The sequence below is a fragment of the Pelmatolapia mariae genome, linkage group LG7, assembly GCF_036321145.2.
Source record: "Pelmatolapia mariae isolate MD_Pm_ZW linkage group LG7, Pm_UMD_F_2, whole genome shotgun sequence".
NCBI classification, from domain to species: domain Eukaryota; kingdom Metazoa; phylum Chordata; class Actinopteri; order Cichliformes; family Cichlidae; genus Pelmatolapia; species Pelmatolapia mariae.
In genome coordinates, this window is record NC_086233.1 from 59,617,489 (window position 1) to 59,627,266 (window position 9,778).

General features: G+C 39.9%; 1 long non-coding RNA gene across 1 annotated transcript; it reads right to left on the reverse strand.

Annotated features, from left to right (window-relative positions):
• Positions 1–693: 693 nt before the first annotated feature.
• LOC134632484 (uncharacterized) lies at positions 694–2,204 on the reverse strand. The gene is made up of 2 exons (XR_010094504.1): positions 2,077–2,204; positions 694–1,410 (listed from the first exon to the last, which is right to left on the reverse strand). It is a non-coding gene; the product is annotated as an uncharacterized LOC134632484 (long non-coding RNA).
• Between the last annotated feature and the right edge of the window lie 7,574 nt (positions 2,205–9,778).

Below are 9,778 nucleotides of genomic sequence, written 5' to 3' on the forward strand. Positions count from 1 at the left end.
TAAAGTGAATAGTTAGTCTAATTCATTAGTGCAGTATTACTGGATCACCTGTTTGAAGTGATATAATATGATATACAACTATCACTGTGTTTAACTACCATAATAATTCTTAGGGTACTGAGTGCATGCTTAGTTTTTTTTTTTAAACATACTGCTCCATTGCTATGTTTGACAGGCTGAAGTTGTCAGGTCACCTCCTAAATCGATCATCTTTTACAGGTGTTTTGTGCCAGAAATGGAGTGCCCACTGAAGACTGAAGATACTGAATCTCTACGCATTGCCATTGATCCCTCTTGTGCCTTCATCTAGACAAGAGACATCAACTTAACCACTCTCACATGCTCTGTACCTACATCACCTTCCCTGACAGTCGTAGCTTGGCTCATCTGAGGGTGAAATTATAAGAATGTGTTATTTTGCAAAGTGCTCTCTAGGGTTCCTAAATAAAATATGGCATTGAGGTCATTTCTTTTGAATTAATCCCTTCTTCTGAAATATAAGAACCTCTCCTGGTTTTAATGGCACTTTGGATTTCCTTACTTTCTGTTCCACTCCCAACCCCAAACAGATGCTGACACAGTAACATGGAAGAGGGAAAGAAGTTGGAAAGGACTACTACAAATAAACCTAATGCCTAACAATGAAAAATGTAAAATAAGAACAATAATAATAATAATAATAAAGATAAAAGATGAAGTAACAAGTTTTTTGTTTATTCCAAATGATCATCCAGATGTCTGTGACATGTGATGACAAACACCATAATGGAAGGCCTTTGTCATCACATGCTTAAACTCATATATTTTTGCATATGCTGAACAGGCAGTCAGACATGCTGTAACTGTGGGGTAGAAAACTGCATGAACACCATACGGTAGGGGTCTCAAACTCCAGTCCTCGAGGGCCGCTGTCCTGCAACTTTTCCATGTGTCCCTGTTGCAACACACCTAGTAGGTCATTAGCAAGAGTATAGAACTTGAATGCATGCTGAGTTGGCAATTCAGCCATTTGATTCACGTTACAGCAGCTCATGAGTGAATGAACATGGTGCAATAAAAGTATTTTAGAAGTATATGTTTCCAAATACATATATTTACTTAAATTTACTTGAGTAGGTAGGGTTAGGGGTTGCCACCTCAGCATGCAGTCAAGTTCTACACTCTTGCTAATGACCTACTAATTGTATTCAGGTGTGTTGCACCAGGGACACATGGAAAAGTTGCATGCATCCCTCGAGGACTGGAGTTTGAGACCCCTGTCATATGGAATATGACAGGTGTGGTTGAACTGCATGAAGACTGAAGTTTCTCTTCTCTTCTGGCAGGACAGGAATGTGGCCTTGTCCTGTGAGCCACCGTAAGGATGTACTTAGAGTAGAACTGGACTGTCACCGGCCTCAGGCTCTTCACCTTTTCAAAGACAAAGCAGTCATTTAGATAAAATATTAGATATTGTTTACCTGTAAATGCACAAAGAGAATTTAGAAATGTAATTATTGTCAAGAGTGAACAAGCACTGATAGTGTAATCTACAGCTGTGGCCAAACGTTTAGAGAATGAGAAGTGTTGTTTGTTTATTTACAAAGTTTGCTGTTTCAGTGATAGTTGTATATCATATTATATCACTTTAAACAGGTGATCCAGTAATGCTGTGCTAATGAATTAGACTAACTATTCACTTTAGCTAAAGTTATTAAGTTAGCTAAAGAGTTGGGATGCTGTATAAGACATAAATAAAGCTAAAATACAAAGGTTTGGACACCGTTTTGCCTGTTTCCCTACTGTATTCAATTCAATTCAATTTTATTTATATAGCGCCAAATCACAACAAAAGTCGCCTCAAGGCCAGCTAGGGGTCTCTGCAAGCATACAAGGCTCTGACAGGGTACAAGATGACAACTTTGGAATTCTACTAGAAACAGTCGATCATATTTGTTTGTCAAAGCTGAATTCAGGGCAAACTACGCTAAATTAGCATTTTTAGCTAACAGCTACAATAAGCATAAAAGTTACCTTACGGCTATCATTTGTTAACATGACGCTTGTTCTTATACATGTAATACATTTATTACCAACCTGAGAGTTTATCCGCTGGTCATTCGACATGACGAATGACTTCTGAAGTCTTAATTCAGCTCAAGCCGCTGTAGAATCCCGTCAGTAACACTTTCGGCCCGCTGGTAAAACGTAGTTCATTTAATCTGCGCTCGTTTACTCTTGAACCGGAACCGGAAGTAAGTTCCAAAAAACTGAATTTTGGAACTGAAATTGAATTGTAGAACTGAAACTGAATGGTGAGAGTGAAACTGAAATTATTCGAGAGCTGAATTTTTAAAGGATAAAATGCAGTTCAAAGCAAATGAATTCATTTTCAATATATAAAATTCAATTTCAATTTAGTGATGATCATTTTCAAACCATAAATTCAATTTCAAATTAGACTAATTCAAATTCAGTTTTCAAAAGCTTTTATTCAAGTTACAATTCAGATTCAAATTTAACTTATTCAAATTCAGTTTCTGATGGCACAGATTTCTGCCCATAGTATTCAAATACTTTTAGAAACTGTCATTCAGACTCTTTCTTTCATTATTCATTTCATAAAACAACAGGTTTTTTTAAAGCACACTTTCTTTTTTACATGACTATGCAATCTACAGTTGGATTCCAACATGTTGAGAAGAAGTACTCAGTGCATCATGGGAATCCTCCAGCAGCCTACATCTATTGCAGCATAACTAAGGGAGGATTCAGGGTCACCTGATCCAGCCCGAACTATATGCTTTAGCAAAAAGGAAAGTTTTAAGTCTAATCTTAAAAGTAGAGATCGTGTCTGTCTCCCGAATCCAAACTGGAAGCTGGTTCTATTGAAGAGGGGCCTGAAAACTGAAGGCTCTCCCTCCCATTCTACTTTTAAATACTCTAAGAACAACAAGTAAGCCTGCAGTGCGAGAGCAAAGTGCCGTCTTTAAGACATTCCTGCAGTTAAAGGTTTTTTTTATGGAGTTCCACAGGTTTCAGTGCTAGGACCAATTCTGTTTACATTATAAATGCTTCTCTTAGGCAGTATCATCAGAAGGCATAGCATACATTTTCACTGCTATGCATAATGACACCCAACTTTATCTATCCATGAAGCCAGATAATACACACCAATTAAGTTAGTGTGTGAAGAGGACTGTCCATTTATATGAACAAATTGGATTCTATTAGATAGATATGATATGAAACAACTGCAGCACAGTACCTGTTATACCTACAATGTGCTCTAATCGCTCTAATAGGATATTATGATTAACAGTATTGAATGCTGCACTAAGGTTTAGCAGGACAAGCACAGAGATGAATCCATTGTCAGAGGCCATAAAAAGATTATTTGTAACCTTCACTAAAGCTGTTTCTGTGCTGTGATGGGCTCTGAAACCTGACTGTAACTCTTCAAATACGCCATTCCTCTGCAGATGATCTGTTAGCCGTTTGACAACTACTCTTTCAAGGATTTTTGATATGAAAGGAAGGTTGGAGATTAGTGGGTCAAGAGATGGCTTTTTAAGTAAAGGCTTAACTACTGCCAGCTTGAAGGCCAATTATTGGAGACAGGTTGATCATATTTAGGACTGAAGCTTAATTAATGGTAGGACTACTTTTAGCAGTCTTGTAGGAATGGGGTCGAAAAGACACATTGATGGTTTGGAGGGAGTAATTACTAAAGTTAACTCAGAAAGATCAATTGGAGGAAAAGACTCTAAATGAATATCAATGGTACTGAAAGTAGTTGTAGATAATGTTACATCTGTGAGGTGATTATGAGTAATTTTTTTCTCTAATAGGTAAAATTTTATTTGTGAAGAAGTTCATGAAGTCATTACTACTTAACGCTAAAGGGATGGTTGGCTCAACAGAGCTCTGACTTTTTGTCAGCCTGGCTACAGTGCTGAAGAGAAACCTAGGGTTGTTCTTATTATCTTCAATCAATGATGAATAGTATAGTTTACTAGAATAGTACACTATAAAGCAGCATATTTCTCCAGGCTAAATGATGATCTTCTAAATTTGTAATACGCCATTTCCTCTCCAGCTTACAAGTTATCTGCTTTAAGCTATGTGTTTGAGAATTATACCAGGGAGTCAAGTATTTCTGATTTGAAGCTCTCTTTTTCACAGGACCTAAAGTATCCAGAGGCATACGTAGTGAGGAGGTAAAATTATTAACAAGATAATCAACTTCTGTTGGAGTAGTGTTCAGATAGCTGCTCTGCTCTGTGTTGGTACAGGGCTTTGAAGATGATGATAACAGTGGGTGAATTCTTAAACTTAGTTTAGCACTATCTAACTCTCACAGCAAAAACTGAGACTCAATGTTTTTCCAATCTTCTATTCTCCACTTTTATTGAGTCCATGCAAATTGTAGCCCCCATTTCCCGCCCTTAGGTGTCAGAGGTGGCACTCAGTGTGGTCTCGTTTCTTTAGAACATCTGCTTCAAGTTTTGACATGTCTTGCATTCATACTCTTTTGCATAGCTTAGTTTTTATGAGTGGTTATTTGAGTTGCTATTACCTTCTCATAAACTCAAATTGGTGTCACATATCACGGCTGCGACGGCAGACGTGTGGGGTTGTGGAAGGACCCAAACGCAGGCACTGACATAGATGTGGAGAGTGAGATTTACTTTGTGAGGAGAACAGGATACAGGAGGAACGGAGAACGGCATACAGAGAAACCTAAACTGAGAAAAATAACAAAACTGACCTGAGACCTACATATGGCGATAACACAGGGAGACAACACAGACGGACCAGCAACAAGCAGGAGAAAACACAGGGCTTATATACTCACAGGGGCAATCAGGGAATACAGGAAATACAACAGGTATGCACAGACACGAGCTTAACACAAGACATGGCAACAGGGAGGGAACACAAAGACGTGGGACTAGGGCACACAGAGACACAGAACAAAAGGAGCTCAAAATACAAAACAGAAACAAAACCTGAGAACAAGAAATTCCCAACAAGAATGAACCTAAAACATAAGATAATAATAATAATAAAGTCAAAACCACTGAGTCCACAGATTCAGGACCATGACAACAGATGTATTCAGTGAAGTGACCTGTGAGTAGAACGGTGTGGTTACAGATAGTATTGTTAAACGAATCTTTCCACTGGATAAAAACTAGAATACAAACACTTGAAATGTCACAGTCCTGGACCTGTGGCCCATTTTTTTAATTTTGTACTATTGTTTATTAGTCTGTTTTCTTCTATTGTTCATGACTACTAGGGTTTTGGTTTCTGTTCTGCATTTCTAGATTTCTTGTTCTTCTGGGTTTGTGATTTCTAGCTCTTAGGTTTAGTTCTGCCCTTGTGTTATTATCTTATTTCCCTAGTCAGTCATGCCTCGTGTCCCTCCTGTCCCTGTACTCTGTGTTCCCTCTGTACTGTGTTAGTATTGTCTCTGAGTTCAGTCTGTGGATTTCCTGTTTTACTTTGAAGGTCTTGTCTCATGTTAGTGTATTCTGCTTTACTTCCTTGTCTTGTCTAGCCTAATGAGTTCCAGCTGTGTGCCCACCTGTTCCTCGTTTCCTCATGTTCCTGCCAGTGTATTTTAGTCCCTGTCAGTTAGTCCTTGTTGTCACGTCATTAACGTCAGTTCTGCCTCATGCTGTGTCTCTCCTGATGTTTTCTTGTGTATTTCGGTTCTAGCTTTCCCGTTTAGGTTTTCTGTTTGGTTTCCCTTGTTCAGAAATAAAGCTGCTTTCAAGTTCACACTTTGCCTCAATGAGTCAAACGTTTGGTTCCTCTTCTCCTGCCTGCACAGCACACACCATGACAGAATGACACGACCACAAAATGGATCCAGCGGACTCAGGTTTGAGATTTACTCAGTGACTCAGGTTCACTGCTTCACTGAGTGAATGGGTTAAATGCAGAGAGGAATTTCCCCACGGGGCTCAATAAAGTAATCTCTGTCTGTCTCTTGCCATCAAGGGGGAAATGCTCAAGCAGTTGTGGCATTTCTGCCGGAGTGTAATCCACGCTGCAGACTTTGTCATGATCCGGCTGTGTGCAGGGAGGAAATGGACCCAAATGCAAACTCACTGGAAACAGGATTGAACTCAAAATGGCAGCTTTTATTGCTGAACAAAGAACATCTACAAAACCTAAACTGAGAAGAATCTAACAAAACACACACAGGGAGACGCAGGGAGAAACACACAGCATGAGGGAGATCGCGACACTGACACAGGGAAACACAGGGCTTAAATACACTGGGGAATAATGAGGGGAATGAGACACAGAAGGGGAGCAAAGTAGGATACACTCACATGAGACACGGACCTTCAAAGTAAAACAGGAAATAGCACAGACGCAAACTAGACTAGGGGAGACAGAGTGTTAGGTTTTGTATTGTTGATTGTCATTTATGCTTAGAAATATCTACTCATATATGCTTAGAGTTTTATAATTAGGTATTCTTTGTTCTCATGTATACCTATGTATACGTCGTATGTTAATGAACCTATGCATATTCATGTAACCTCAATAAAAGGGCAGTGTTAAGGGGGAGCGGATGAGAGCAACTGGGGTCAAGCGAAGGAACGGCGCTTGTCCGGTTCTCTCCCGTGCACGTGAAACATAAAGAACTTTGCCTACTCGTGTCTTGCTTTGCTGTGTAATTACATTGTCTTTAACGTTCCAGCGAATAGGTTTAACCTACAAACCTATCATTAATTGGTCCTTCGACGCCGGATCCCTGGAGTCGGCATTCACCGAGGAGAGAACCCTGACGTCAGCGAGACGTGAGAATTTGTCATCGGGCCGGTGGATTAGCTGTCTGTTTTCTCTCCTCGACGAATGACGGTCGGCGGGATCCGAGGCTGATATTACACGCTAAGCAACGCCGAGTAAGTTGAGAGAGCGACTCTATAGCCGCAAAACTGGGTTAGGGTCCCGAAAGAGAGGTTTTGGTAAAATCGCCCAAGGGCCCAAGCGTCCGGTGCGTGTCCGAAGTTTTAAAATCGCCCTGAGGTTTGGGTCCCGAGCGTCCCTTCATTGGGCTTTGCGTCGCAAAACTGGGTTGGGGTCCCAGAAAGTGGGTTGGGGTCCCGGAGACTGGGTTGGGGTCCCGACCGTACCGGTGTGAGTTCGAAGTAGGCCTATTTTGTGTTGTTGTGTTGGTGTGAATGACTGCGGAGCAGGCGCGGTCTGTGACACGGTTGTTGTTGTTATCATGGGTTCCCAAGCAAGTAAGACTGCCTCACAGGGAGGCAACACATGCATGCAAGAATTCACTCCCGGCAGATATTTATATTCTCATACAAAACTGATCTTGAGGGTAAATTGGTTGCTGTACAATGTTTAGATTCAAATCTTAGAAATTTTCAGAAAACACAGCAGCCTTGAAGAGCGTGTGGAGAAGGCCAGCTCACATCAGCAGCAGTTAAGATATGCTCTGGTGAATGGCTTTCTCCCACCCCTTGCTGACACAAGATGTTTAGATTATTCTTTAGATTGCCCTGATCAACAACGGCCTGTGCTCCAGACCATTAATTTAACCAGTTGTTAACAGTAATCTGCATTAAGCTTAGGGTTGCTCAAATTTAGTACAATGACATATGAGATGAAGTAAAATAGGTAAATATTTAAACTAATGACGTGCATAGAGGCACTTGATCTGTTTGAAAGACTGTCGTCTTATTATGAGCCATTGTTGAGATATAGAGCACACCTATGAATACAACTAATATGCTGAACCCTGTATGAAACGGCTAAAACTACATGATGGAGAAGCTGAATTGAATATGAAAGTGTAAGTCTTTGCCACTGTGGGCAAAGCAGGCAACCACTGTGTGAGGTTGCGTTGCTGTCTCTTCTGAGCTGATGAGCAAGCTACACATTATCAGATCAGGAGCTGGCTGAGAACTCATCAAAGAGAGGGAAACAGAACTATGATAACTCGGGTATGTAGCATATCCATGAGTTCAGCTTCGTCTTTCAGATGCGCAGCAGTTTTCCTGAATCTTGACTCATGTGTGTAGTGTTCATAGCATCAGCATCATGTTTTTGTTTATTTGTTTCGTTGGGTTGAAAAATAATTAAATAAACTTGTGATCATACTTATGGATCACCATGGCACATATCATCAGCCATATAGTTTATTTAAGCAGATGAAAAAAGTGAGTGTGAATGTGAATGAAGTCGCAGTGTGTGTGTGCGCTGTGTAAAAGTAATTGCCTCCAGTTGTGAGAACGGTGATTCTGCAGGTCACCAGTTATAAAAAAAAAGAATAAAAAAGAGACAAAATTTACGTTGTAGATGAAAAATAATAATAGGAAAAAGGTTTTGTGTATATCAGCAAAGAACAACTACAATCTCATTTTCTGCTTTTAAGAAAGGAGAGTTCACAAACAACAGAGAGAGAGAGAGAGAGATGTGTGTTGGTTAAGCAGTGATGATAATAATGAAAATGTCTTAGTTTTGTCACTTTCAGATGAAAAGCAGACCTGGATCAATTTTCCACATGCAGCAGTCGGAAGAAAGTTATAGTTTAAGATCATTGGAAACGTCCAGGCCAAGTTTCTGGCTGACTTTTTTACAGCTCCATGTGTCCCTCAACCTCACAAGCAAGATCTCACTCCTCCCTGAAGACAAGGAATGCAGTTCCAAAGAGCAATAACATGGCAGATAAAGAGACAGCAGCAAAGTCCTGAGCAGAGAGACCCAGCAAGCAGCAGCAGTGTGAACAAACAGCATCGCAGAAGAAAACAAACCCATTATCCTGACTGATTGGATGAATGTCACTGTGTTTCCAGCAAGCTGCAAATTCACTGTGCTTGCGAAAAGAACATTTGAAGAGAACTGAGGAGACTGTTGGAGTTTGACATTTGCCACTTTCTGAGTAAAATGGTGAGAAGAGACAGTGGAACACGGGACAAAGCTGAAGAAGAACTGCCGGCTATTGGACTGTTGAAGTGGGAGAGGACAACAGAGTGAGAGTAGGTGAGAACACAGAGGAATGCTGTTGTTTAATGTGGGAAATCAAAATTTGGGTTAGCAAACCTGGGAAAAGGAAAACTGACTGCTTAAGTTGGAAAATTGTGAAAGAGTCTGAAACACTGCGAAAAGAAACATATACAAAATCACACACACAAGCAGAACATGCATTAACCCTACTAACACAAACACAAGAGAGCTCATGAAGATTAGACAACATCTTGAGCATGTGAGTCTGTTTATCATGTTGTCAAAGTCACTTAGTGTGATGCAAAGATCAGTGGACTCATAGCACATCAGTTACAAAATGATCAAATAATAGCAACGAAGTGTGTAGGAAAGGCAGCTTTAAGAACATGCCCTGCTGGAGATGCAGCTCCACAGACATTGATTAAACCTGCCTAATAACACAAACACACATGCAATGAAAATCAGCTTGTTATCTCTCATCAGTGTTAAAATAGTGTAAATTTAACAGACGCTTGTTATCAAATGCTGAATTTACCCAATGCTGACAATTAACTAACTATGTTGCAGGACAACAGTTTAATTTTTGTGGAAAAAAACAATTCTGGTTTGACCAACCAGTGATCAGACAATAAAATTAGTTGTTAATATAGTAAATTGGGAGATGCTTTCTGCTTGATTGGTAAAGTAATTTACTGTATGAGGAAATTCTATTTTTGTGATAATATTTTGAACATGCATTTCTGTTGTCCTGTCAACTTAGTGGGTTAATAGCTGATATGCAAATTAGTTGATCGTTCTTAGATTAATGAAA